Genomic DNA, 27,920 nt, shown 5'->3' on the forward strand with positions numbered 1-27,920 from the left:
TTGATGTTTGAGATATTGTGTTTATATTATGTTATGCATAGGTACTTTTCTTGTGAGTTCTGTACCTGCCCTAGTGTTATTTGACTCGGGTGCGAGTCGGTCTTTTGTATCTTTGGCTTTTAGTCAGCACATCAGTATTAGTCGAGAGTCGACATCTGAGAGTTTCCATAGCTGACGAGAGGGCGGTGTATGCCACCGAGGTGATCCAAGGGTGTGTACTCGAGATTTTCGGCGTTATGTTTCCGGTCGATTTAGTTCCTATTGCGATGGGAGATGTCTGTGTCATTGTGGGCATGGACTGGTTGAGAAAATTTGGAGCAGTTGTCGATTGCGAGAGACAGCTGGTGACCATACGAAACCCTAGTGGGGGAGTTCTTACGGTGTACGGCGAGGGTACACGTTCTGGATCAGCATTTTGTTCGGCCGCTAGAGCGAGACAGAGTCTACAACAGGGCTGTAGTGGGTTTGTTGTTGGGTTATGAGCATTCTAACACTCCTAAGTGTACATGCAACCTTAAATACCTTGGATCTATGTTTTCTCTGTTATACATGCAAATATGAACATCCAAGGTATTATCCTAATCTAGCATACAAAACAATGAATATAAAAAGATTGAATACATAACTCTTTTATGTAGAAAGTCTTCATGAAGCTTGAGTGCCTAGTGCCCCAAGTGTGACACCTGAAATGGTTCACACAACATCAATTTCCTTTGGAATAATCTTGAGAGAAATGTAGAACACTTGAAATCGTTTAGCCCTCACACACATACATAGTGCCCGATTTCTTGAGCCGTGGGATTCTTTTACATGGTGGCTATTAGGGTTACACCATGTAACTCATGACTTTACCCATTCCTTATGTTCCATGGATTTTAACCTCCATGGAGTATCCATGGGTCACCCCATGGACTTAGTCCAACATAAGGAATCTTGGATCACAAGCCCACACATATAAGAATGAGTGATTTACAAAATCAACCCATATATTTAATTAGTCTCCTTTTGATCACTTAATTAATTCCAAATTAATTCTTGATCAATACTAATTAAATAACCTTATTAATATATTAGAACTTGTAATATATTAACAAACCTTAAGTGTTATTTCTATCATTATAGCCTATCCAAATGCATGATGCCATGCAACCCAAATGGACCATGTCGGGTCGGGTCAAGTCTTACAAATTATAGTTATGGACTTAGACATTAATCCAATAGTCTCCCACTTGGATAAGTGTAAAACTATTATTGCGTATGAATTCAAGAACCGACTGGCAATCATAGCTCTCAAAAGCTTCTGTCGAACTCTGACCTTTTAGATGAACTCTGACCTTTTTCAATGACTTTTCCATTAGATAAGGGATCATATATTCCTCCATTCTAGATATCATATGGACTGAGACATGGATTATAATCATTCTCTCTGTCCGTTTGTTGTTTCCTGATTTCCAATTTATGACGACTAACTAATTGAACAAATCAAATCAGTCCTGGCCCGGCCGAGCACTTCCATTTGTCATCATCAAATCATCGAGGGGCCCACAGATATCGCTTTTACCCCGAAGGTAAAAGGAATGGATAAAATTCGACTCATATGGATTGTTCTACTACTTGTTGAATCATACACAAAGGCACGTTTTATAACACCGAGTTACCGAATGCGTTTTCGTGCAATCAATGTACAACCAACTCATAGTAACAACTCATATCTCTAGGTTTGAAGAATAAAAGATATTATCGTCTCATGATCACTCGTGATAAAATCCATGATGTGAATCCAATAAGCGCGGGTTGAATCCAATACTCAGAACTTATGAGCACTCATGAGCGTTGTAGCCCTTTGTCCAACACCTTAGACCTCTACAAGCCAACCCATGACATTCTTAATTCATATCTAATTCCAACATATGACTGAAAGTGGATGGTTTGAATAACTTAGTCATTCCGGAAGAATAACCTAGTTTATTATGGAAGTCAAAACATGCAAAATGAAACACTAGAATAATTGAATCCAATATGGTATCAAAACCTATGAACATAAATAAAACACCTTTTATTTATCACCATATGATTACACATTATTCATTGTATATTGTTTTAGCTATCAACTTTATTATTGAATTTAAAACAATAGTTGTCCCATGCTCGAAGCATGTACACTATGTTTTCTAAACACTAGTCATGTTATACACCAACTATGCATACTATGTTTGTCTATGATCTTTACTTTGTGAAATAGATCAATTGAACATAACTCCAATGATCCTCTTTTCATAGTCCAAATCCTTACTGCAAATGCAAAAATTCTAAATTCATGCGATTTACTAAAATCTGGTAGATTCTAAGCTTATATGCATTGATCCTCTTGTAATGATTATGCACAAAGTCACAAGGACTTTACAACAAACATTTCAAAGTATTAAAAAGGAGATCAACTCCTTGGAAACATCCTTCTTGCATTAAGTTTCCTTAATCTTACACAGATTGAAAATACTAACTTTGACACATTTCCAGATTCATTTTGACTATCACTTCTGAACAAGAGTTGCCTCCTTACAGATTATGTCAATATGGTCCTTCCAGAATTATCACTATACTTCCAACTGTCCTTGAACAACCAATCTTTGGTAAACCTTAGATTTTCCATGACAATTGTTTAATTATTTTACTCATATCCAGTTCTAAAACTTTTCCCTTCTTAATGCCCCAGGCATTTGGAAAATTTTAGAAAGGATGAATATAGCACATGTAATCGATCCTATATCGGAAGCATATGGGACACGATTCATGATGTCTCACATAAAGACTAAACCAATCTTTTGCTATAATATTTCCATTTCTATTTGCCAAGTTCTCATAATTCAGATCATGAAAAGGGATGTCGTAATCATAATCGAATTTTAGAACGCAAATAATGGACTCATATACAAAATTTCCTTATGTTGAGCCATTCCAACATGAAATTCATATATATATATATATATATATATATATATATATATATATATATATATATATATCCTTGACTAAATGATTAAAACCTCACGATCTAAGCTTATAGATTTGAGATGAAGTATAATTTCCTCTCCCTTAATTATAGCAAAACAACCTTTTCCCAATTGAAACCTTTTGTTTTCTATAATTAACATTGCTAACTTGCAATACTTATCATAATTATCCTGCTCCCACTAACATGATGGTTATTAGCATAACACTTATGCTCCCACTAGCTTTGACATGTACTCAGAAATCAGCTGACTTTCTTACGAAAGTTCAAATTTCTGATACTAGATTGTTTGTTAAAACTTTATCAAAATCATACACCTTCCCTTAGATAGCACACTTTTGTGTGTAAACAATTATGAAGAAGGATGTCGTAATCATAATGGTTAGACCTTTTTGCCACTTCTCACAAGTCCAGGTTAGTGTGCCAGTAAACCACACACGCTCCACTAACGACTATGAGAATGAAAATATCACAATTGCTATCTAGTTAAAATCTACTTAGTGAAAGTGTTTCCTCACCATCATTTTCATAAATCGGAGAGAAACATTATGACACTTAGATTTAATGGTGTATGTGTTCTTATCCATGTGAATTGTCAAAACCATAGTCACAGGACAAGGATAATGACAAATCCAAACTCATCTGGACTGAACTCAATCTAATTTCTTGCCATCTGGCAGCTCAAGGGCCTGCCAATTCTTCCAAGTTGTTATGCACCCAATTGAGAACTCTAAGAACTCATATGACAAGCCAACTTTAACTGGAATGGACACAGAATATGTCAACAAGATAGGTTATAAACCTCAAGTTGTGTGCTAGTGGAGAACTTTAGGTTTTATTCTTGAATAGTTATTGAGACTTTCAAGACTTTTGAGACTCCCACTATCCTCTTGACATATAAGACTTTCTTGTTAGATATTTAAGAGATAGTGTGGATTCTAATCAAGACAAACACTTCACACAATCGGCCTAAGTTGGTCTTTGTTTTATCCAAAACATCACAACTTACCAACTTCAAATGTACAAGAGTAGGACACTTTTACTCTGACATTTGACAAGTGTTTTTTAAACCTTATTTAAGAAATGTCTCTCAAGTTACAATCTTGGAGTATGACTCTAAGACTTGTATTGGAACCATGTATGACTCATCTTCTTGATTTAACCATTTCAGCAATTCAAGTTCCTCTTCTTAGTCATAAGAATGCACTAAGATTTCCTTAGAGAACCAATTTTGATATGGTTTCTTAATCATTAAGATGATCACAAAAATTGATACTAAAGCACTCTCCCATCTTTTCAAATTTGATAACCTTTTATCCTTCTGCCTAACTTGATTCTTCTTATTCGCTCTGCCATACATTGGAACCTTTTCCAATGTCTCAGAGTTACACTTAAGCTTGCAAGTATAATCATATTTACTGAGCTTTAGTAAACGATGACGAATAGTCTTATCGATCTTTTGTGATGGACTTGACCAGTGCACAAGAATGTGTACTCGATCACTTAGTCCTTCACTTGACTCACACATGATGGGTTTTCAGCATTCTAACACTTCCTAAGTGTACATGCAACCCTAATAAACCTTGGATCTATGTTTGTCTAAGATACATGCAAATAATTAATTTTCCAAGGCTTATATCCTAACTAGCATGGCATGGGGAACTTGAATCAAATAAAGCTAGTAGAAACACTTACCTTGTAGTTGTAGTTGATTGCTTGGAGTTTTTGAGCCTAGCACCAATAGTGTGGATGCCTCAAATGAAAGTCACAAATCACCACAAACTTGGAACTTTGAGAGAATAGTCACCACTTCTCTTGAAATCGGCCCTCACCTCAACAAGTGTCAACTAGTGTGATTTCAAGAACCAAGACCTCCTTTATATAGTGTGGTGGATTAGGGTTACACCCATGTAAACCCTAATACCCATGTCTCTTCATTTCCATGAGATCCAGGGGTTAAAGCTCCATGGAGTATCCATGGACTTCTCCATCCAAGCCTAGCCCATTCAAAATAAGCATAGACCCACACTATATAAATACAGAAGCCCATATTTAATTAGTAATATCTTTGATCACTAAATTAATCCTAGATTAATTATAGACCACTACTAATTAAATAATCTGATCTTATATTAATATATTATAACTTATAATATATTAATAAATCATAACTTGTACTATTCTCAAATATTATCCATAAATTGTTCGGGTGAAGTGCAACCCAAATGGACCATGCCGGGTCGGGTCAAGAACATACCAAATATAGTTATGGGCTTAGATACTATATCCAACAGTCTCCCACTTGGATAAGTCTAATAACTATAGTTGCAAGTATGACTTCAGGAACCGATCAACAATCGTAGCTCTTTAAACTCTGTTGAACTAGAACGCGCCATTTAGATAAGTGATCATATAATCCTCTGTTCTAGATATCAGCCGGACAAATACATGGAACATTGTCTTGCTTATTGTCCAGCAATTGTTTCCCGATTTCCGATTTGTTTGACATAGAACTCAACTGAACACATCAATTTAGTTCTGACCAGGCCCGGTACATAGGTCAAAACAAAATCATCGAGGGGCCCAAATATCAGCTTCTAATCCAAGAAGGAACAGATAAACTTCGACTCATATGTTTGTTCTACCACTCATTGAATTACACACAAAGGCACGTTTTATAACATCGAGTTACCAATGTGTTTTCGTACAATCAATGCATAACCAACTCATAAGTAACAAATCATATCTCTAGGTTTGAAGACTTATATGATATTACCGTCTCACGATCACTCGAGATAAAATTCCATGAAGTGATTCCAGTGAGCGTGGGTTGAGTCCAATGCTCAGAACTTATGAGCACTCATGATTGTTGTAGCCTTGTCCAAGACCTCTACAACCAAACATGACAGTCTTGATTCATACCTACTTCCAACATATGACTGACTGTGGAGGTTTGAATAATATGTTACACCAAACAAAAATTATTCTGGAAGTCAAAACATGCAAAAGAAATATAGTAAACGATCGACAAGAGATAGCAACACCTTACTCATAAATAAAACATTTTTATTCATCATCAAATGTCAATTACACTTTACAAATTTCGAGGTTATCTAACTACTAAATCTAATATCATCCTTCAGCCCTATGCTCCGAGCATGCTGAAGATGCTTAACCCGAGTCAGTCCCTTTGTGAGGGGATCTGCCGGATTCTCATCTGATGATACCCTCTTTGCCACGAGGAGTCCTTCTTCGATCCGATGTCTGATGAAATGGTATTTTCTGTCGATGTGTCTGGATCTCCCGTGATCCCTTGGTTCCTTGGCTAAGGCAACAGCACTTTCACTATCACAGAAAATTTCCATTGGCTCTTTAATAGCTGGTACAACTCCAAGGTCTCCAATGAAGTTCTTCAGCCATATCGCCTCCTTTGCTGCCTCGCTAGCTGCAATATACTCTGATTCACAAGTAGAATCTGCCACTGTCTCTTGCTTGGAACTCTTCCAAGAAATTGCTCCTCCGTTTAGGGTAAAGACCCAGGCCGACTGAGAGCGGAAATTATCCCTATCAGTCTGGAAACTAGCATCACTATACCCTACAACTCTCAAGTCATCACTCCCACCGAAGGTAAGAACCCAGTCCTTAGTCCTTCGCAGGTACTTGAGGATATTCTTTACCGCAGTCCAGTGTTCCTTGCCAGGGTTCGCCTGATACCTGCTAACCATGCTCAAAGCAAAGGCTACATCAGGCCGAGTACATGTCATGGCATACATGATCGATCCTACAGCTGAAGCATAAGGCAGTCGACTTATTTCTGCTATCTCAGCCTCAGTACTAGGGCTTTGTGTCTTACTCAATCTGGCGTTACACTGAATGGGTAACTCTCCTTTCTTGGAGTTATGCATGTTGAATCTTCTCAACACTTTGTCCAAGTAGGTACTTTGACTAAGTCCAATTAGCCTTTTACTCCTGTTTCTCAAAATCTTTATCCCTAAAATATAGGCAGCTTCACCAAGGTCCTTCATAGCAAAACACTTCCCAAGCCAGGACTTTACTTCCTGCAGGGTTGGAATGTCGTTTCCTATGAGTAGTATGTCATCTACATACAATACCAAAAAGCTAACTATACTCCCACTAGCCTTGACATACACACAAGATTCATCTTCACTTCTAGTAAAGCCAAATTCCTTGACCTTTTCATCAAAGCAAAGATTCCATCTGCGAGGTGCTTGCTTCAATCCATAAATGGATTTCTCAAGCTTACACACTCTATTAGGGTACTCGTTGCTGACAAAACCTTCTGGCTGACTCATGTAAACATCTTCAGCCAACTTTCCATTAAGGAAAGCGGTTTTGACATCCATCTGCCATATTTCATAGTCATGAAATGCAGCTATGGCTAACAGAACCCGAATAGACTTAATCTTGGCTACTGGAGAAAAGGTCTCATCATAATCCACTCCAGGAATTTGAGAGAAGCCCTTTGCAACCAGTCTAGCCTTATAAGTGTGTACTTTACCATCCATGTCGGTCTTCTTCTTGAAGACCCATTTGCACCCTACTGTCTTACGACCTGGTACATTTTCAACCAAGTTCCAAACTTGATTGTCATACATGGATTGTATCTCGCTATCCATAGCCTCTTTCCATTTAGCAGACTCGGGGCCTTCCATGGCTTCCTCGTAGTTGTTAGGGTCATCTTGACTTACTAGTGTCCCATCACTAATAAGTGTCTCACCTTCTGCAGTAATATGGAATCCATAGTAATGCTCAGGTGCACTCCTAACTCTCGTGGAACGTCTCAGAGGTACAAGTTTGTCAATTGGCTCAACAAGAGTTTCCTCCTCAAGTTGAGGGCTAGAGTTTGAAGTTCCTTCACTGCTTGATTCTTGAATTTCTTCAAGATCAATTTGCCTCCCACTGTCTCCTTGGCTTATAAACTCTCTTTCTCGAAAGACTCCTCTTCTTGCTACAAAGACCACATTGTCACTAGGTCTGTAGAAGAGGTAACCAAAGGATTGCTGTGGGTAACCGATGAAAATACACCTTTCGCTTCGAGGTTCTAGCTTATCATGAGTCTCGCGTCTCACGAAAGCCTCGCAACCCCAAATCTTGATGTGGTCTAGTTTAGGTACTTTACCAGTCCACATCTCGTGAGGAGTTTTGGCAACTTTCTTTGTCGGGACTAGATTAAGGATATGGGCGGCAGTCTCTAAGGCATACCCCCAGAATGAGATTGGTAGCATAGCTCGACTCATCATGGAACGAACCATATCTAACAAGGTTCGATTATGCCTCTCAGACACACCATTCAACTGTGGTGTCCTGGGAGGTGTCAATTGTGAGACTATCCCACATTCCCTAAGATAGTCGAGGAACTCTGAACTAAGATACTCACCTCCTCGATCGGATCGAAGCATCTTAATGTTCCTGCCCAATTGATTCTCGACTTCCTGTTTAAATTCCTTAAACCTTTCGAAAGTCTCTGACTTATGCTTGATCAAGTAGACATATCCATATCTACTGTAATCATCAGTAAAAGTCAAATAATAACGATTAGCATCCCTTGTGGCATGTTTGAATGGTCCACACACATCCGTGTGTATAAGGTCCAACAAACCTTCACCCCTCTCACACGAACCTGTGAAGGGTGACTTTGTCATTTTTCCAAGTAAGCATGATTCGCAACTATCATCTGACTTTAGGTCAAATGACTCCAAGACTCCATCCTTTTGGAGTTGGCCTATGCGTTTCTTGCTTATATGTCCAAGGCGACAATGCCATAATGATGATTTATCCAAGTTATTATTATTAATAGAATCAATACACAAAACATTATTTCCTAAGTTATCTACAACAGACACAGCTTCATACACACCATCACAAGGTAATGCTTTAAAATAAAGAACATTATTAAAGAAAGCATCAATAGAACCAACTTCATTATTAAATGAAAAGGTAAACCCTTGTTTGTACAACGCATGAAAGGAAATAATATTTCTTGCCATTCCTGGCGAGTAACAACATTTATTCAAATCTAAACTAAACCCACTACTTAGCGATAAAGTATAAACTCCAATCTTGGTAACAGGTAAAGCTTTCCTATTCCCCATGATCAAGTTTATTCTTCCTTGCTCCACATCCTCACTTCTTCTTAGTCCCTGCAAGTCACAACAAATATGAATACCACAACCGGTATCAAGGACCCAAGAATTAGAATGGGGTGAGTTATTAGAAATGATAGTGTAAATACCTGCATGGTTGGGTTTGACTTTCCCATCCTTCACATCCTGCTGGTACTTTGGGCAGTTCCGCTTCCAATGAGCCTTTTCATGGCAATAGAAGCATTCAGCCTCTTTTGGGTCAGACGAAGGAGTAATGAAACCTTTCTTGGTTCCACTTGAAGAAGAGTCATCAAGGGTCCGAGCCTTGGTACCCTTCGAAGATCTCTTTCTCTTCCTCCCTCGACTTTTCCCGATTGCCAAAACCGGAGTAGAGTTTTGAGTAGGATTGATAGCAACCGACTTCCCCTTAAGACCTGATTCTGTGGTCTTGAGAAGTCCCTGAAGTTTGCTGAGTGTGACCTCTTCCTTATTCATGTGATATGTCATGCGGAATTGATCATAGCACGATGGTAAGGAGTGAAAAATTATATCTATTGCAAGATCCTCAGGGAAGTTCACATTAAGCTTCAGCAAACGATCCACATACCTTTGCATTTTCTGCATGTGGCTTGTGACAGATTCCCCGTCCTTCATCATGGTTGTTATCATGGAGCAGATGATTTCATACCTCTCTTTCCTTGCACTTTGATGGTATCTTTCCATCAAATCTTGGTGCATTTCATAAGGGTAGAAATCCTCATAAGACTTTTGGAGTTCCGCTGTCATCGTGGCCATCATGATGCAAGCCACTTTCGTAGCATCCCTTTCATGTGCCCGAAAGTCAGCGATCTCCTGAGGAGTTGCAGTGGTCTCATCAATCTCCTTAAGCTCCTTGTCAAGGACATATTCTTTGTCCTCGTAGCGGGTAATCATCCTGATGTTTCTGATCCACTCATTGAACTTGGATCCATCAAAGGTGACTTTCCCACACAAGTTCATAAGGGTAAAGGAGCCATTAGGATTAGAGCCAGAAGCATTGTTGAAAGACATCTGAAGAAAAGAGAACAAGATTAGTTTAGATATAAGAGAGTCCTTAATAAAACACCCAAATGTAATATTAAGGCTAGGATCCAATCACAATATAATATAACTTAGAAGAGGTATGCCGTAATCTAAGCTATATCATATTTGAAAGGTAGGTGAATGACGATTCACCAATTTCCACCACGAAAACCGCAATATTTTAGTATTAGGTTTTTGATTGGTTCTTAGAAATTCCTAGATTCTTTGAGATTCAATGATCTTTTCAAAGGCATGTTTCAATCTCGAGTGTGCCCTCCAAGTTTTGTGACTGGGATACCGAGGATCACAGAACGAGGTGTGAAGTAACCATGCAAATCACTTGGTACCCTTAAAGTTTATCACTCAATCGATGTGCCGGTAAACCACACACGCTCCATCGATACTATAATAAACCCTAAGTCACCCTTTACCTACCTTGTTAAGTCCAAGTTAGTGTGCCGGTTAACCACACACGCTCCACCAACGACTTAATCAAAGTGTAAAGTGTAATTTCATGGAATAGCACCTTATTCACATTTTTCCTAAAGTAACTAAGATTGGGAATTTAATAAAACATTTAGTTACTTTATAATATTCATCATACTTTGAATGAGAATTAATAAGTCCTTGTCTTACCCGTTCGGCTAACGACCCTCTACCGATCAAGCAAACGGTGGGTGAGAGTGGACACCCATTAAGTCACCATTTTATAGGCAACAACCTTATACCCACCTTATAGACCGGCTTCGTGAATGAGGCGTACTAGCGGTAAGACGACTTTGTTCTTATACATATATATAATTATTAAATCATAATAATATAAGTATAAGGGTTGAATTTTAATTTTTTAAAATTCTAGTGATTGGAACTAAAGTTTTAACTTAACTTTACTTGTTCCAAAACTTGAGGGCAAGTTTTGTAAACTTTCAAAACTTTTCATTTGTTGTAACTTATGAGTTTAATAGAGTAATAAAATGAGGACTTTTCATTTTTCTAACTCTTGTGTTCTTTTAATGGTTTTTTAATCCAAGAGACTTTTGGTTTTCCATAACTTGAGGACAAGTTATGGACTCCATTAAAACACATTATGATCATGAATTAATCTACCACATAGGTTACAAATAGTTCCTATGATCATCTAAACATCATAAGAACAAGAACATGAATATGAACACCTTCAAGAATCAAAATCAGATTTAATCTTTGTAATTTTGATAACTAGTTGTTGTAAATGAGTTAGAAAAGACATTACACCTTCTAAAACAAGTTTTCAAGTACCAAAACAATTTAGGGTAATGTTTCTAATCCATTTCCAGCAACTGAGGTCGAAATTCTGCACTCTGTCGACCCTACTCGCCGAGTGCATAAACCTACTCGCCGAGTAGGTTGAAGATACACGTGAACTCGACGAGTCCTCTCCATGGACTCGCCGAGTCCATCAGTCAGACAGCAAGATTTTCGACTTTCATCAACTTTTAAGCACAAATAACAAACAAACAAGCCTAGGCTCTGATACCACTGCTGGGTTTTCAGCATTCTAACACTTCCTAAGTGTATATGCAACCCTAATAAACCTTGGATCTATGTTTGTCTAAGATACATGCAAATAATTAATTTTCCAAGGCTTATATCCTAACTAGCATGGCATGGGGAACTTGAATCAAATAAAGCTAGTAGAAACACTTACCTTGTAGTTGTAGTTGATTGCTTGGAGTTTTTGAGCCTAGCACCAATAGTGTGGATGCCTCAAATGAAAGTCACAAATCACCACAAACTTGGAACTTTGAGAGAATAGTCACCACTTCTCTTGAAATCGGCCCTCACCTCAACAAGTGTCAACTAGTGTGATTTCAGGAACCAAGACCTCCTTTATATAGTGTGGTGGATTAGGGTTACATCCATGTAAACCCTAATACCCATGTCTCTTCATTTCCATGAGATCCAGGGGTTAAAGCTCCATGGAGTATCCATGGACTTCTCCATCCAAGCCTAGCCCATTCCAAATAAGCATAGGCCCACACTATATAAATATAGAAGCCCATATTTAATTAGTAATATCTTTGATCACTAAATTAATCCTAGATTAATTATAGACCACTACTAATTAAATAATCTGATCTTATATTAATATATTATAACTTATAATATATTAATAAATCATAACTTGTACTATTCTCAAATATTATCCATAAATTGTTCGGGTGAAGTGCAACCCAAATGGACCATGCCGGGTCGGGTCAAGAACATACCAAATATAGTTATGGGCTTAGACACTATATCCAACAACACATCCATGTGAACAAGTAGTTAGTCTTAATTTTTCCAATGCTTGAAAGTTCTCATTCATCATGCTATACAACTTGCATGATTCCAAGTTTCTATCCAACTGAAACTTGGGTGATGAGAATCTTTCTTTATTTGGTAAATTTAGACACTACCACAAATGAAAGAATCAAATTCATATTTCCACTCTTGCTCTTATTGGAATCTTATAAGCAACAAAAATTTCCACAGATGCCATTGTAAGGATATTTTAAAATAAATAAAATCAAAATTTTCCTTTTGTTTTAAAAAACTTTGCGGAAGAACCTGTCCTTACAATCCATATGAAAAGTTGTTGTTATCTATTCCTAAGCAATATCTCATAACTCCTAAGAAGTAGCTCATGAATCCAATCTTCAAACTATGCGATAGAAATCCATCTACGCGATCAGATTCAACATATTCTTTCTTTAAGTTTCTTCACTTTTCTTTGATTCTTAAAACATCACCATGTGAGCCAGTCACATCATGTATCAAGAATCTCAGAATAGAAACTTAGCAGAGTTAGATAGTGGACTTTACCCGAAGTAGAGTCAAACTTATTGACTTTAACATCCTTAGGTAAATTTAGCAGCTTCGCAACTAATGCCCCTTTCTTTGGCAATTTAACATATGGATGCTTTGGTAATGGAACATGGGACTATCACAGACTTAGCCTTTCTCTTTACCATTTGGTCAACCGAGTTGACTATGCCCGATCCCTTTCCATTGGGAAGAGAGAGCTTTTTCTAGATTTCCAATGTCACCATTGTAAATGTCCATAAAGTTTTAGGATGATGATCTTAGCAAATAGATAAGATCATTAAGGGTCTTGTCATATTCTGTTTCATAGTAGTCCCAAAGGAGCTCACTATGTAACTTAGAAAGTGATTGAACCACCAACTTTCTCAAGACTTTGACACCTAACTCTCCCGGCTTGTCAATATGTGACTACATCTCCATGATGTGATCACATCTAGACCTTGCCTTGCCAATAGGGCTTGAGTGACCTTGAACTTGTGGGTTAGGTAGAATAATTGGAGGATGTGAAAGAAGTATGATTTCCATGGGACATGATCTTCATTTAGGAAAGCTTGTTTCAAGAGATTTGGGAATATCATAAATTTCTAAACCAGACATATTTTGGGAGATATTCAAGATAGTTGATCTAAAGTCCTTAATATAACACCCAATATGAAATATTAAGGCTAGGACCCAACAAACTATTTTATAACTTAGAAGAGGGATGCCGTAATCCAACCTATAAAATATTTTGAAGGTAGGTGAATGATGATTCACCAATTTCCACCAAGATAAACGAAATGTATTATTAGGTTTTAATTGGATTTGAAACTATTAGATCTTTTGAGATTCATTGAACTTTTCAATGGCATGTTTCAATCTTGATTGTGCCCTTCAGGTTTTGTGACTAGGATGCCGAAGATCACAAAACAAGGTGTGAAATAACCATGCAAATTACTTGGAACCCTTAAGTGCTTACCCCTCTATCGATGTGCCAGTTAACCACACACGCTCCATCGATACTATGATAAATATTAAGTTACCCTTTGCCTACCTTGTTAAATACACGTTAGTGTGCCGGTTAACCAGGCACGCTCCACTAACTGACTTAAACAAAGTGCAAAGTGTAATTCTATGGATTAGCACCCTATTCACATTTTCCTAAGTAACTAAGATTGGGTATTATTAAGAGTTTAGTTACTTAGTATTTATCATTAATACTTTTAATGAAGGGAGAATTATAGTCCTTGTCCTACCCGTTCGGCTGACGACCCTCCACCAGTCAAGGAAGCGGTGGGTGATTGTCGACAGCCATTAAACTGCCATTTTATAGGCAGTAACCTTATACCCCCCTTATAGACCGACTTCGTGAATGAGGCCTATTAACGGTAAGACAGACTTTACTCTTATACATACATATATATATATATATATATATATATATATTATTAACTTATAATATTATAAAGTATAAGGGTTGAATTTTAACTTTTAAAATTCTAAGGGCTAACTTGGAATTAAAGTATTCATAAGTGAAAACTTTTCAAATTCCAAAACTTGAGGGCAAGTTTTGAAACTATTTAAAACTAATTAATTCCATAACTTATGTGTTTAAAGTAGTTTTAATCCAAAAACTCTTCAAGTTCCATAACTTGAGGACAAGTTATGGAAGACTTTAAACTAATAAAAGAATTAACTTTTTCTTTTTTTATAACTTATGGAATTAATTAACGTCACATTTTATTTATTTATTATTTAATGAAGAGACTCTTGGTCCTCCATAACATGAGGACAAGTTATGGAGTCATAAAACCATTTAATTAGAACTAGACTCTTCATTTTGTAACATTTGCCAACTTTTATGAGTTTTATGAAACTTAAATGTGACTTTTCATATAACTTGAGGACAAGTTACAAAAACACATTTTAGAATCAACTCTTAGATTAATTTGGATTGAAAACAACTATTTCACTCAACTTTTCTATTAATCTAAGCAACTCATAAGAACAAGATAATTCAAATCAAACTTTTTCATGTAATTAGTCTAAGCCTTAAACTAATACAAGACATGAATCTATTGACAATTATCTTTGCAATTGGATTTGCATGAACATTCTACATCAAAAACAAGTTTATAAGTCCAAAAACAACTTAGGGTAATGTTCCTAGTCCATTTCAAGCCAAAAACCTCGAAAATATGTTGTCTGGGGCTCCTACTCGTCGAGTGCATGAACCTACTCAACAAGTAGGATGATTTTACTCATGGACTCGGCGAGTTCATTAGTGGACTCGGCGAGTCCAGTGCCCAGAAAGCCAGAAAATTGAGTTTTCCAGCATTTTTCAGCAATTTGCATCAAGTATATTTGAAAACAACCCTAGGCTATAATACCACTCTTGGGTTATGAGCATTCTAACACTCCTGAGTGTACATGCAACCCTAAATACCTTGGATCTATGTTTTCTCTATTATACACGCAAATATGAACATCCAAGTTATTATCCTAATCTAGCATACAAAACAATGAATATAACAAGATTGAATACATACCTCATTGATGTAGAAACTCTTCATGAAGCTTAAGTGCCTAGTGCCCCAAGTGTGACACCTCAAATGGTTCACACAACATCAATTTCCTTTGGAATAACCTTGATAGAAATGTAGAACACTATAAATCGTTTAGCCCTCACACACATACATAGTGCCCGATTTCTTGAGCCATGGGATTCTTTTATATGGTGGCTATTAGGGTTACACCATGTAACTCATGAATTTACCCTTTCCTTATGTTCCATGGATTTTAACCTCCATGCAGTATCCATGGGTCACCCCATGGACTTAGTCCAACATAAGGAATCTTGGATCACAAGCCCACATATATAAGAATGAGTTATTTACACAATCAAGCCATATATTTAATTAGTCTCCTTTTGATCACTTAATTAATTCCAAATTAATTCTTGATCAATACTAATTAAATAACCTTATTAATATATTAGAACTTATAATATATTAACAAACCTTAAGTGTTATTTCTCTGATTATAGTCTATCCAAATGCATAATGCCATGCAACCCAAATGGACCATGTCGGTCGGGTCAAGTCTTACCAATTATAGTTATGGACTTAGACATTAATCCAACATTTGTGGCGTATGTGTTGGATATGAGGGTTGATTCAGGGAGGCCGAGGTCAGCTGATGAGGTTCCGATGGTGCGTGAGTTCCCGGATGTTTTCCTGGAGGAGTTGTCGGGCGTGTCTCCTGAAAGGCAGGTAGAGTTTCGTATCGATTTTGGTTCCGGGGGTGGCACCTATCGCCAAGACGCCCTATCGCCTTGCACCTCCAGAGATGCAGGAATTATCCTCTCAGCTTCAGGAGCTGCTGGGGAAGGGATTTATTCGGCCGAGCAGTTCGCCGTGGGGAGCGCCTATCCTCTTTGTCAAGAAAAAAGATGGTTCACACCGGATGTGCATTGATTACCGGGAGTTGAATAGGTTGACGGTCAAGAACCGTTACCCATTGCCGAGGATCGACGATTTGTTCGATCAATTGCAGGGAGCATCTTGGTTCTCCAGGATTGATTTGAGGTCTAGATATCATCAGATGAGGATGCGAGATGAGGATATCCAGAACACAGTATCCAAGACTCGTTACGGGCATTACGAGTTCGTGGTGATCCCTTCGGGGTCACCAACGCACCGACGGCGTTCATGGATCTCATGAACAGAGCGTGTAGGCCGATGTTGGACCGCTCGGTGATCGTGTTCATCGACGACATATTGGTGTATTCGAAATCCTGAAAGCATCATCAGGAGCACTTAAGGGAGATCCTTAGAGTTCTGAGATCGAGAGGCTTTACGCCAAATTTTCCAAGTGTGATTTCTGGTTACGGGAGGTCCAGTTCCTTGGGCACCTCGTTAACCAAAATGGGATATTGGTCGATCCGGCCAAGATCGAGGCAGTGATGAGTTGGGAGGTGCCGAGATCCCCCACCAAGATAAGGAGTTTCCTAGGGTTGGCTGGCTATTATAGGAGATACATCAGGGATTTCTCCCAGATCGTCGTGCCACTCACCAAGTTGACCCCGAAGGGTGTTGCTTTTTCATGGGGCCCAGAGCAGTAGGCCTCCTTCGAGACACTTCAGCAGAGACTATGCGAAGCCCCAGTGTTAGCCCTTCCGGAGGGGATGGAGGACTTCGTAGTGTATTGTGATGCGTTGATATTAGGGTTGGGAGAGGTGCTTATCCAGAGGGGTCATGTGATAGCATACACATCGAGGCAGCTGAAGCCTCATGAGATGAGGTATCCCGCACACGATCTAGAGTTGGGGGCAGTGGTGTTAGCCCTCAAGATCTGGCGTCACAATCTGTATGGGGTTCGGTGTACCATATACACGGACCACAAGAGCCTGAAGTATTTGATGGATCAGCCAAACCTTAATATGCAGCAGAGGAGATGGTTGGATGTGGTGAAGGATAACGATTGTGAGATCCTGTACCACTCGGGCAAGGCTAACATTGTGGCCGATGCCCTGAGTCGTAGGGCGGAGGGCGCCCCGATGCAGGATGTTTGTACGAGGCTGACAGTGATGACCCCGATATTTGACGCCATTCGAGGGGCCCAGGCTGAGGCCATGAGACCAGAAACCCGTAAGAGGGAACGGGTTATCGGGCAGGTATCGGAGTTCGTCACCAATAGCCGAGGGCTTATGACCTTTCAGGGACGGATTTGGGTGCCGTTTGTGGGCGGAACGCGCACCATTTTGATGGAGGAGGTGCATCAATCGAGGTTCTCGATCCATCCTGGGGCCACTTAGATGTATTTGGACCTGAAGAGAGAATATTGGTGGCCCTATATGAAGAGGGATGTCGCGTGGTTTGTAGAGAGATGCTTGACCTGTCGCAGGGTTAAGGCCGAGCACCAGCGTCCACATGGTAAACTGCAGCCATTAGAGATTTCCAAGTTGAAGTGGGAACATATTACCATGGATTTCATCACCAAATTGCCAAGGACTACGAGGGGTGTCGATGTGATTTGGGTGATTTTGGACAGGTTGATGAAGAGCGCTCACTTCCTTACTATTAGTGAGAGCTCTTCTGCAGAGAGGCTGACAGAGTTGTACATGAGGGAGGTGGTATCGCAGCATGCAGTACCGACCTCGATTGTTTAAGATCGAGATGGACGTTTGACTTCCACGTTCTGGAAGAAATTTCATGATGAATTGGGCACGAGGCTGCATTTTAATACCGCATACCACCCACAGACTGATGGACAGAGCGAGCGGACGATTCAGACGCTCGAGGACATGCTTCGGGCATGTGTATTGGTCTTCGGAGGAAGTTGGGACACGTACTTACCCTTCGCTGAGTTTTCCTATAACAACAACCATCATTCGAGCATCGGTATGCCACCCTTTGAGCTGTTGTATGGGAGGAGGTGTCGGACCCCCATTTGCTGGGGAGAGGTAGGGCAACGTGTGATGGGTAGTACAAAGATTGTGCTTCAGACGACCGAGCGGATTCAGCAGGTCAGACTGAGGGTACTGACGACCTAGAGTAGTCAGAAAAGATATGCGGATAGACGGCGGTCAGAGCTCGAGTTCCAGGTTGGTGACTTCGTACTCCTGAAGGTATCTCCTTGGAAAGAAGTGATCCGGTTCAGGAAGAGGTGCAAGCTGGGCCCCGTTATATTGGTCCATTCCGAGTGATTGCAAGGGTAGGCCGGGTAGCCTACCGGTTTGAGATACCTGTAGAGTTGGATCAGATTCATGACACCTTCCACGTGTCTCAGCTAAGCAACTTCATCGCTGATGAGTCGGCAGTGTTTCCATTAGAGGACATTCAGGTAGATGCAAGCTTGAACTATGTTGAGATGTCGATCGCGATTCAAGATAGAAGGATCAAGACTTTGAGAAACAAGGAGGTGCCATTGGTTCAGGTCCAGTGGCAACATCGGAAGGGTTCCGAGATGACCTGGGAGCCGGAGTTGGAGATTCGTGAGCAGTATCCAGAGTTATTTGTGGATAGAGACTTCGAGAGCAAAGTCTGATCCTAGTGGGGGAGAAATGTAACATCCGGATTTCCAGGTATATTATTTATTAATTATTTTTGGTGATTTTTGGTAGGTCTCGGTGAGTTGATGCATAGACTCGTCGAGTAGTGTCGCGATCTTCCATCCGGGTTAACGACCGGACTCGGCGAGTCGACTAGTAGACTCGGCGAGTCCATGTTGTTTAAAGAAACCCTAATTATTGGGGTTTCAGACCTATTTAAAGGCCCTTATGGCCTTCATTTGTGGCTACCAGTTGATAGAGAGAAACCCCAGAGTGTGTGAACGTGTTGAGAGAGAAAGGAAGCCATTATTGATCCTTGTGTGGGTGATTTTGCAAGAAGAAGGTGACGAAGGCAAGAGGAAACTGAAAAAGGTGCTAATCTGTGGATTTCAGAGGTTAGGGACTTCATCTAGAGGTATATATTCGTTTCCCTTTCAGTTTTGGTGTAAACTTTGAGAGTTAGGGTTTCTAGCCCCTTTTTGAGTATGATTTGTGAATTAATTGGTCCCTTCTTGTGTTAAGGTTGCGGATCTGGATCCAAAGAGATCCATAGATCTAAGACCCTTGATCTTTATGGGGTGTCATTGGGTTATATGAGTTTGGGATGGCATATTGAGGCCATTTCTTCAAATAGATCCATTGGGCCTTTGCATAGGCATCAAGATCCAAACTTTTCGTGTTTTTATTGCTTTAGGAGGCCAGATCTATGAGTTAGAGGAACGGATCTGACCTCAGGAGCTCATTAGACCTCGAGCATGGCATGAACTCACCAAGTACCAACAGCAGATTCAGGGAGTAGGGTTAGGGTTTCCCTATAAGTTCACTCAGTGGGTACTTGCCGAGTTTGGGGAATGACTCAGTGAGTTAGAAGGAATTAGAGGATTGGAGTTCAAGGTGGAACTCGCCGAGTTCATATTGGGACTCGGCGAGTTGAGTCGGGGTGGCCCCGTGATTCATGACAGGTGTAACCCGTCGAGCAGGGGAAAGAATCGACGTGTCATGCGGGACTAAAGGGATAGTGGACACGCGTAGACTCGCCGAGTCACCCAGGTGCACTCGGCGAGTCTGGTCAAAATCTGACCGTTGACCTTGTGGACTTTGAGGGTATGGTCAACAATGGGGTCTTTGTGTCAAGAGAGGGTTGAGTCTAGTCTAGAGAGTTATATTTATGAGAGTATTTTACTTTATGTGATTAGGCGAAGGCTAGACCATATTTCCATCGAGTCGGAGATTTACCAAGACATCTGAGGTGAGTCTCCTCACTATAATTTACCTACAGTGGTAACAGAGTTATGTGTTAGTGTACTGTTGAGTGATGTACCAGTGTATCTGTATGCTATTTATGTGTTATTGTGATATGTGATATGCAAGATTCAGAGCTTCTAGAGATAGGACCAATTGGTCCATAGAGTTAGGGCTAGAGAGCCCATAGAGAGTTGGGACTGGAGGGTCCCACTGAGACACACTGACCAGAGGGTCAGCAGAGCTATAGTCTTGAGTGCCTAATATATGTGTTAGAGTGGTATTTTGGGGAACTCATTAAGCTTTATGCTTACAGTGTTATGTGTTATGTGTTTCAGGTACCAGTGATGATCGCGGGAAGGCGCCGACATGATTCGTACACACACATGGGATTTTATGTATTTTGATCTTGGGAAATGTTTTGTGGAACAAAGATATGATACAATGAGATTTTATTAATAAATGTGTTTGAAAAATGTGTTTTGAAAATGTGAAAAATTGGTTGAGTTTTTACGGTGTTACACGCACGCTGATTCGAATGCTACCAAACTCCGTGAATTCGTTGACTCTCTTTCAAAGACTCTACAGGAAGAACAACATAATTTTGCTGATGTTCGTTCCTCCATCCAAGCCGAAAATACTTCCCTTATAAGTTCAGTTTCCTATCGGTTGGACTCACTTCATGCTGAAAATTGCCAAAGAGAGTGCTTTAAAAGAAGAAATTGCTCGGCAAGCGTCTTCCATTGAAGTTCAAAAAGTTCAACTGGCTCAAGCTGTGAAGGAGATCACCTTATTAAAAACCGAGAAAGTTGTCTTACGAAGCTGTGCAAGTGATGTCGCGGACATGTTGACCAATCTCCTTGGTGCTCATGATCCAATTCTAACTATCACCATCCAGAATCATCTTGCTGGAAAATTGCTTCCTGCCCTTGCCATGCTTCATGAGATGAAAGGTGTTTCGGAGCCTTTCATTAGTCCAAAACAAGGGAGATAGGGTGACCAACATAAACTGATGATATCAACTTAAACTCTTAAACCGGATATTCCAGCCTCTAAAGAACTGAAGGTTAATGTAGCTTCAGGTTTTTGTCCAACGGATAAGCAGAAAAGCGTTGTCAATGATAGTGATAGTGATGCAGAAAACACTATTGTTGAAGCCCTCAAACGCAAGAAAAGAAATAAAGACTTAGATGACGATTTGAAAGTAACAAAATGTGACAACCCGAAACTCCCATTCTGTACAAACTATATCACTTCAATAGAAGTTATAGCAGTCACAAATAATTTTCAGACTTTTTCAAGTAAGTTTGAGTAATTCAGGGTTTACACTTCAGCAGATATCAGGAGAGTGGATGCAATAGGGTTTAGTGGAACTCTATTATTCCATCACTCTATTATATTAGAAGTCATTTCAGGAATAAAAATATTTTCCGCCAAAATATCTCAGGACTACAAATAGATTTCTGAAACAAATTCATTCATTATTCACATTTCCAACTAGAGAAAAGTCATTTTCTCTCTCACGGATCTTCGGGTTTTTATACCAAAACGTGAGTAACTCTTTCTAGTAGTGTTAGAAAGCTTATTATGTGATTATAACATGATTTAGATGGCTAAATCATTTGATTTAGGAGTTTACTCCCAAAGGTGTTCTTGGGCGGTAAACTCCCGAAACCGAGCCTAGATTGTTCCTTGTGTTAAGCTACTGCCTTAGGACCATTTGTATGTGTATTAAGGACAAGAAAACAATCAAGAAACACAAACACATGGGAGTTCACGACGCAAGTGTATATTTGTAACGCCCGCAGATCCGGGCTAGTCAATTTAGAGGCAATAGGGGTCGAAAACGACTTTTTGACAAAAAGATTATTTAGAATAAATAATCTTAACCAATTTGTAGAATATGTCACAAGGTTTCCGTACATATAAAGAACGCTGAAATCCGAGTTATAACGAAGAAGTTATGACCCGTCGAAGTTTCGCGTCGGAACCGGCACGGCGCCGGGAAGCGTAAATAGTAAATTTATGATATATAGAGATTTAGCCTTAGCGCTCTAAACAAAAGTCGTAGAATATGTTAAACTAAGAACATCGATAAAAAGAACGCCCAAATCTGACTTCGTATGAAGAAGTTATGATTTTTCGAAGTTTCGGATTAGCCGTGTACAACCCGAAATTCGAATTTTAGATCGATTGATTTTTAGCCGACACAACCTAAACAAGAATCGAAGATCTCGTTATTAGTAGCGTAACGATAAAAATACAGACGAAAATGGACATCGAATAAAGAAGTTATGAGATTTTAACGGACCAATCCTGTCCTGGCCTGTTAAAAATATAACTTTAAAAATAAAGTCAAAATTAACCAACGGAGTCTAAACGAAAGTTGTAGAGTATGTCTCCACCTACGCGTGGATATAAATAACGTCAAAAGCGGAGTTCGTATGAGCGAGTTACAAATTATAGTAGTATATTTACGTATTAAAATAAAGTATAAATCATGTATACGTACACATATATATACATATGTATATATCATTAGAAAGGTATCGACGATGCGGTTATTATAAAACTAATGTTGAGTTCTTTCGACATTAGTTTAGTACAAAGATCATTAAATCCATTTAAAATAGTATTATAGAGGGGTGTTTAGTTGTTTATATAACTAAAAGGTCATTAAGTAATTATGGAGGGTAGTTTTTGAAAATTCAATTAGTATAAATAAGAGCCTTGGGCTCTCATATTTCTTGCACCATTCTCTTGATTCAAGAGTCTTTCTCTCCTTATCCCCCGAGCATTTCGGTCCCTCGTGATTCGACTTCTCTTTCTGTAGTTTTAGTATAGTAAGGTGAGCGCTGAAGCACTGCACGAATCTTTCTTAGAAAGATTCAGCGACGAAGTTCTGCCCCTGCAGAGCCCGACTCCTAGCTAAAATCCCCTTGAAAGTAAGTTATGTTTACCCTATTTTAAATATAGTTTATATTTAAAATTAGTATTGTTATTATAAATTTATAATAAATATTTGGGCTATTATTATGACTTATATAAGTGTCGTTATAATATCTTTTAACTACTCGCGGTACGGGGAATCTGGTTTAAAGGGCCGCATAGGGTTGTTGGATTTCAGAAGTGCTATACGCCAAAATGGTCCTGCCCTCCGGTGTTTTATGTCTGGCCCCTGTCTGTACATAGTAGTTGGAAAGTATTGTTTAAACGCTTATATAATAATAATAATAATAATAATAATAATAATAATAATAATAATAATAATAATAAGACTAATAATTAGTCACGGTAATATTAGACTAAAATCTAGTGGTGATAATACTAGGTTTCGTCAAAGGAAATTATTTTAAAGTAAACGAAGCGCTGTTCGAGTACCGAGTCACCACCTTCTCAGGTGAGTGCATAGTTACTTTCAGCTTACACATAGATATGAAGTATTTTATATAAATTACGTGCTGTGTGTGTATATTATCTGTATACTTGCTATCTATGCTGGATGAACGTTTTATACATGTTTTCAATGATTTAAACTGTATATGTATTTTATATCTACAAAATGTGTTGGGTAAAACATGGGTAGATGTATTAGTTGCTGTGTGATAAAATGAAATAAGGAGATGCCTCGTTATAGATGTTCTTGATGATCTAGTCATCTAGCGGAGTATAGATGACGACCACGGACTATTCTAGACAGTCCAGTGGAACACTAACAGGCTCGCAACCTGTAGGTGTTTATTCGAACTTTTTGTTTAACCAAACTGTGTGTTTATTCGAACTGTGTGTTTATTCGAACTGTGTGAACTGTGTGCTCACCAGATATACTCCATCCCAATGATAGTCCTTTGACTAGGTCCCTTGTGTTAGATGTTTTAGGGACGTAATGTGAGGATAACGGGAATGGGTAATTGGGTTGATTGTTTGATGTTTAAAAATAATAATTATATTATTGTGGGTTGAAAACCCTATGTGCTCACCAGGTTTCCCAACCTGACCCACTCAGTTTATTTTTATCACAGGTGTTGATATGAAGTCACAATACACTGAGAGATTTAAAGAGATGTAGATCACTAGTGTAAATAATTGTAAGTTCTATTTATGCTTATGTTTCTGTATTAACGATGACATCCCAAACGTTTTAAAATGAAATAAATACGTTTCATCGAAAATGTTTTAATAACGTATTTACCATGTTTTTCTGGGAACAAATTCCGCAACATTTTTATAAAATGAAGTACTCTGATTTTTATAAAGCATAAACAAAAATCGGTCTTTTATGGCCGTGAAAATGGGGATGTCACAATATTAGGCCGTAAACTCCATTAAAATGGATCAAAGGGTGCTTTTAAGACACCTAAAGCCCGAGACCTTTACATGGAATTGTTCCCACTTAATTGAAGGACAAAGCCACATCAAAATCACCTCTTGAAGTGAGTTTACGGCCTTGGTAATGCTCTTAGGCTGTAAACACCAAACAAGGGCACCAAAGTGTGCCTAGGGTCCTCATTAGCTTTAAACAAATGCCTAGAAATTATCCCACTTGTGCATGAGGCTTGAAAACAACAAAAACAACACCCCAAGGGAGTTTACAACCGTAAACTCCAAGTGAAATGGCCTTGGGGCCGTAAACTCCTAAATGGAGTGTTTCTATGACTTGAACCCTTTCAAGAATTGAACCACCAAGTTGGAATCTTCGGATGTTCATTAGGTTTCATTTTTCGCTTAATGCGATGTTGTGTTAGTCCTAGTACCCAGTGACAACACTTATAGTAGTACATTTTCCTGTTTACTTTATTTTGTGATACTTTCACATAAACGAAGAGTTAGACTAAGTACTTTAGTACTAGTCAGAAGAAGGAAAAACTATCATTTTACTTACAAAACATTCGGGTCTTGGTAGAAGACTACATCTCACACTAATAGAAAATAAGGGATTTTTTAGGGTTTTCATACTTACATAAACATTTTCATTTAAAGGTTTACATGGCCTTCATAACAGATTTTCATAAGCAAGACTATGACACTTAAATTCTTATGAATTCACTAGCTTTAAAGTAGATACTCTCTTTCAAAATAACTTGTATTCTCAGGTCATCAGTAGATAGGTACGGAAGCCAGTTTTTAAGAAGACAGAGCAGACAAATCTCGTCTTTTATTTTGATTGTATATTTTTGGTGTCTCATTACAATGAAGAACACAAATGTATTAAAACTTTACTTATAATGCAATGGATGATGTTGTTGCTTGTTTATTATATTACACTCTTGTGATACTGTACATGACGTCCTCCACCCCTAAACGTTTCCGCCGTTCGTGGTTTTGGGGTGTGACAGATTGGTATCAGAGCATTGTTTATAGTGAATATAGTATATCAATCCATAAAAGATATACTAACTATCAATACATGGGGATTAAAACACTCTGTCTAAGAGTTATACTTTTAAATAATAAAATATTTAAGTAAGTATACGTGCCTGCGTTCATACTAAAATCAGTGTCACAATGACAAGAACAAAAGTATTGCGATTGTTGAATATCACAAGTAAGCCTGGGGATATATGGTCAGTCTTGGGAATGGCATAGCCTGATCAACTATGCTGGTCCGAGGAGTGATTAGCATATGCCCAAGAATGGTTGTGATGTGGCAACTAGTCTAAAAACTTACCAACACAACCATAAAGAAATACCATAGGGGTATTTGGTCTTACTGTAATTATCTTAGTTAGTTCGTCTATTTAGCTATTTCTTATATCCCTTTTCTCGCGTAGATTAAAATGGGTGGATTTCACCACGGCGATCCGTACTTCCCAAACCATGGAAATGCTGGTTGGCTAGAGGCAGAACCAGAAGATGATTACCCAATCCGTTTGGATTATCACCATGCTGAAGGTTTTTCCGATAGTTCTGACTCAGAGCCAGAAGTCAACAACCTACCCCCAAATACTCAAAACCCAAACCTGAACCCCCGTCCCACATTTCAAGGACCCACACCTCTGTGGGCCACTAACTTGAATACATAGAGTCATGAATAGGGTCAGCCCATTCCCTACAATGGAGACCAAAGTTTCTACAACCTCAATGAAGGAGGTTCTGCTGATAGAGTCCTACCAATCATAGTGCGTAGGATTTCTCGGAACACGATAATGGCTCAGGCGACTATCAATCAAGTTTTGGAAATTGACGCCAACTCTAGTGCTAACACTGTCCACATTCACCAACTAGAGTCTGCTCATGAAAGGACTCTGGTCCGCAATGCAAATCTGCAGATGGAACTTGCTGAAACTCAAGCTGAAGTTAGGGAACTTCGAGCTCAGCAAGTGAAAGCTGACAGGCGTATGAGGGACATCGAACGTCTACTGTCGGGATCGAGAACTCATGCAAGCAGTTCTCATCGCCGATAGGATATCGTCGACTCATCTTTTGGATATAACCTCGTTTATGTAAAACTTTGGTCTAATTTCCTGTCTTTATAAATCTTAGACCTGTTAGGTCTTGATCTAGTCTTCATTCTGTCAAAATTTTCCATCTTGGTTGATGTAAGGCCTACTTCTAGGCCATTTTCCCGAACTTGTTACATCTGTAATTCCAGTATTATTGACAGATATCTAATCTTATTGAAATTATTTTCCAAATGCTGTCATTTTCATTTGGTCATTCTATTCATTCTGTTGTTGGACTATGGAGAGTTAGTCCATGAGACACATTCATTAATCATTTATTTTTATCCATGTCGTCATCTTTTAAACGTATAGTTAAAGATGCCGCCACGCAGGAATCCCAGAGGTATCCCAAACAACAAAACACCGATACCACCACCCCCACCACCACCTGTACCTGTTCAACCACCTAATCCTTTTGATGCCAACATGTTCCAGGTAGCTTTCACAGCAGCAGTTGCAGCTGCTGTGTCAGCAATCAACGCTCCTGTCCCTAGTGGATCAGGAACAGGTGCACCTCCCTCGAACCACGGCGAAAGCCATGAACACCCTCGGGAGTGCACCTACAAGGATTTCACGAATGCCAAACCCCACAGCTTCAATGGAACTGGGGGTGTTATGGTGTTAAGGCAGTGGATCGAGAAGATGGAATCTATCTTCGAGATCTGCGGATGCCAAGAAGGCAACAAGGTCAAGTTCCTAGCTTGTACCTTCTCTGACAGATCATTAACATGGTGGAACGGCCATGTTAAGTATCTGACTTTGGTGGTGGCATATTCCATCAGCTGGGAAAAGTTGAAAGACATGCTGATGAAAGAGTACTGCCCTCGTGGCGAAGTACAAAAACTCGAACAGGAGTTTTGGGGTCTGCAAATGGTTGGATCTGACATCACGACCTACACTAACAGGTTCTGTGATCTGGCAAACTTATGCCCTGATATGGTTGCTCTCGAGAGCAAGAAGATAGAGAGGTATATCTGGGGACTATCGCCCCAGATCCAGTCAAGTGTGCTAGCCTCCAGGCCTATCACTTTTGATAGTGCCAAGGAACTGGCACAATCTCTCATAGATCACCGAAAACCTCAGAACCCAACAATCCCTACAACCATACCACAAAAGTCCAACCCCGACCCCAACAACAAGAAGGGGTGGAATAAGAGGAAAAGAGGGGCTTCGCAAGGATCCTC

Source organism: Lactuca serriola, chromosome 3 (genome assembly GCF_051521515.1).
Source record: "Lactuca serriola cultivar US96UC23 chromosome 3, Lser_US96UC23_V15, whole genome shotgun sequence".
In the NCBI taxonomy this organism is placed as follows: Eukaryota; Viridiplantae; Streptophyta; class Magnoliopsida; order Asterales; family Asteraceae; genus Lactuca; species Lactuca serriola.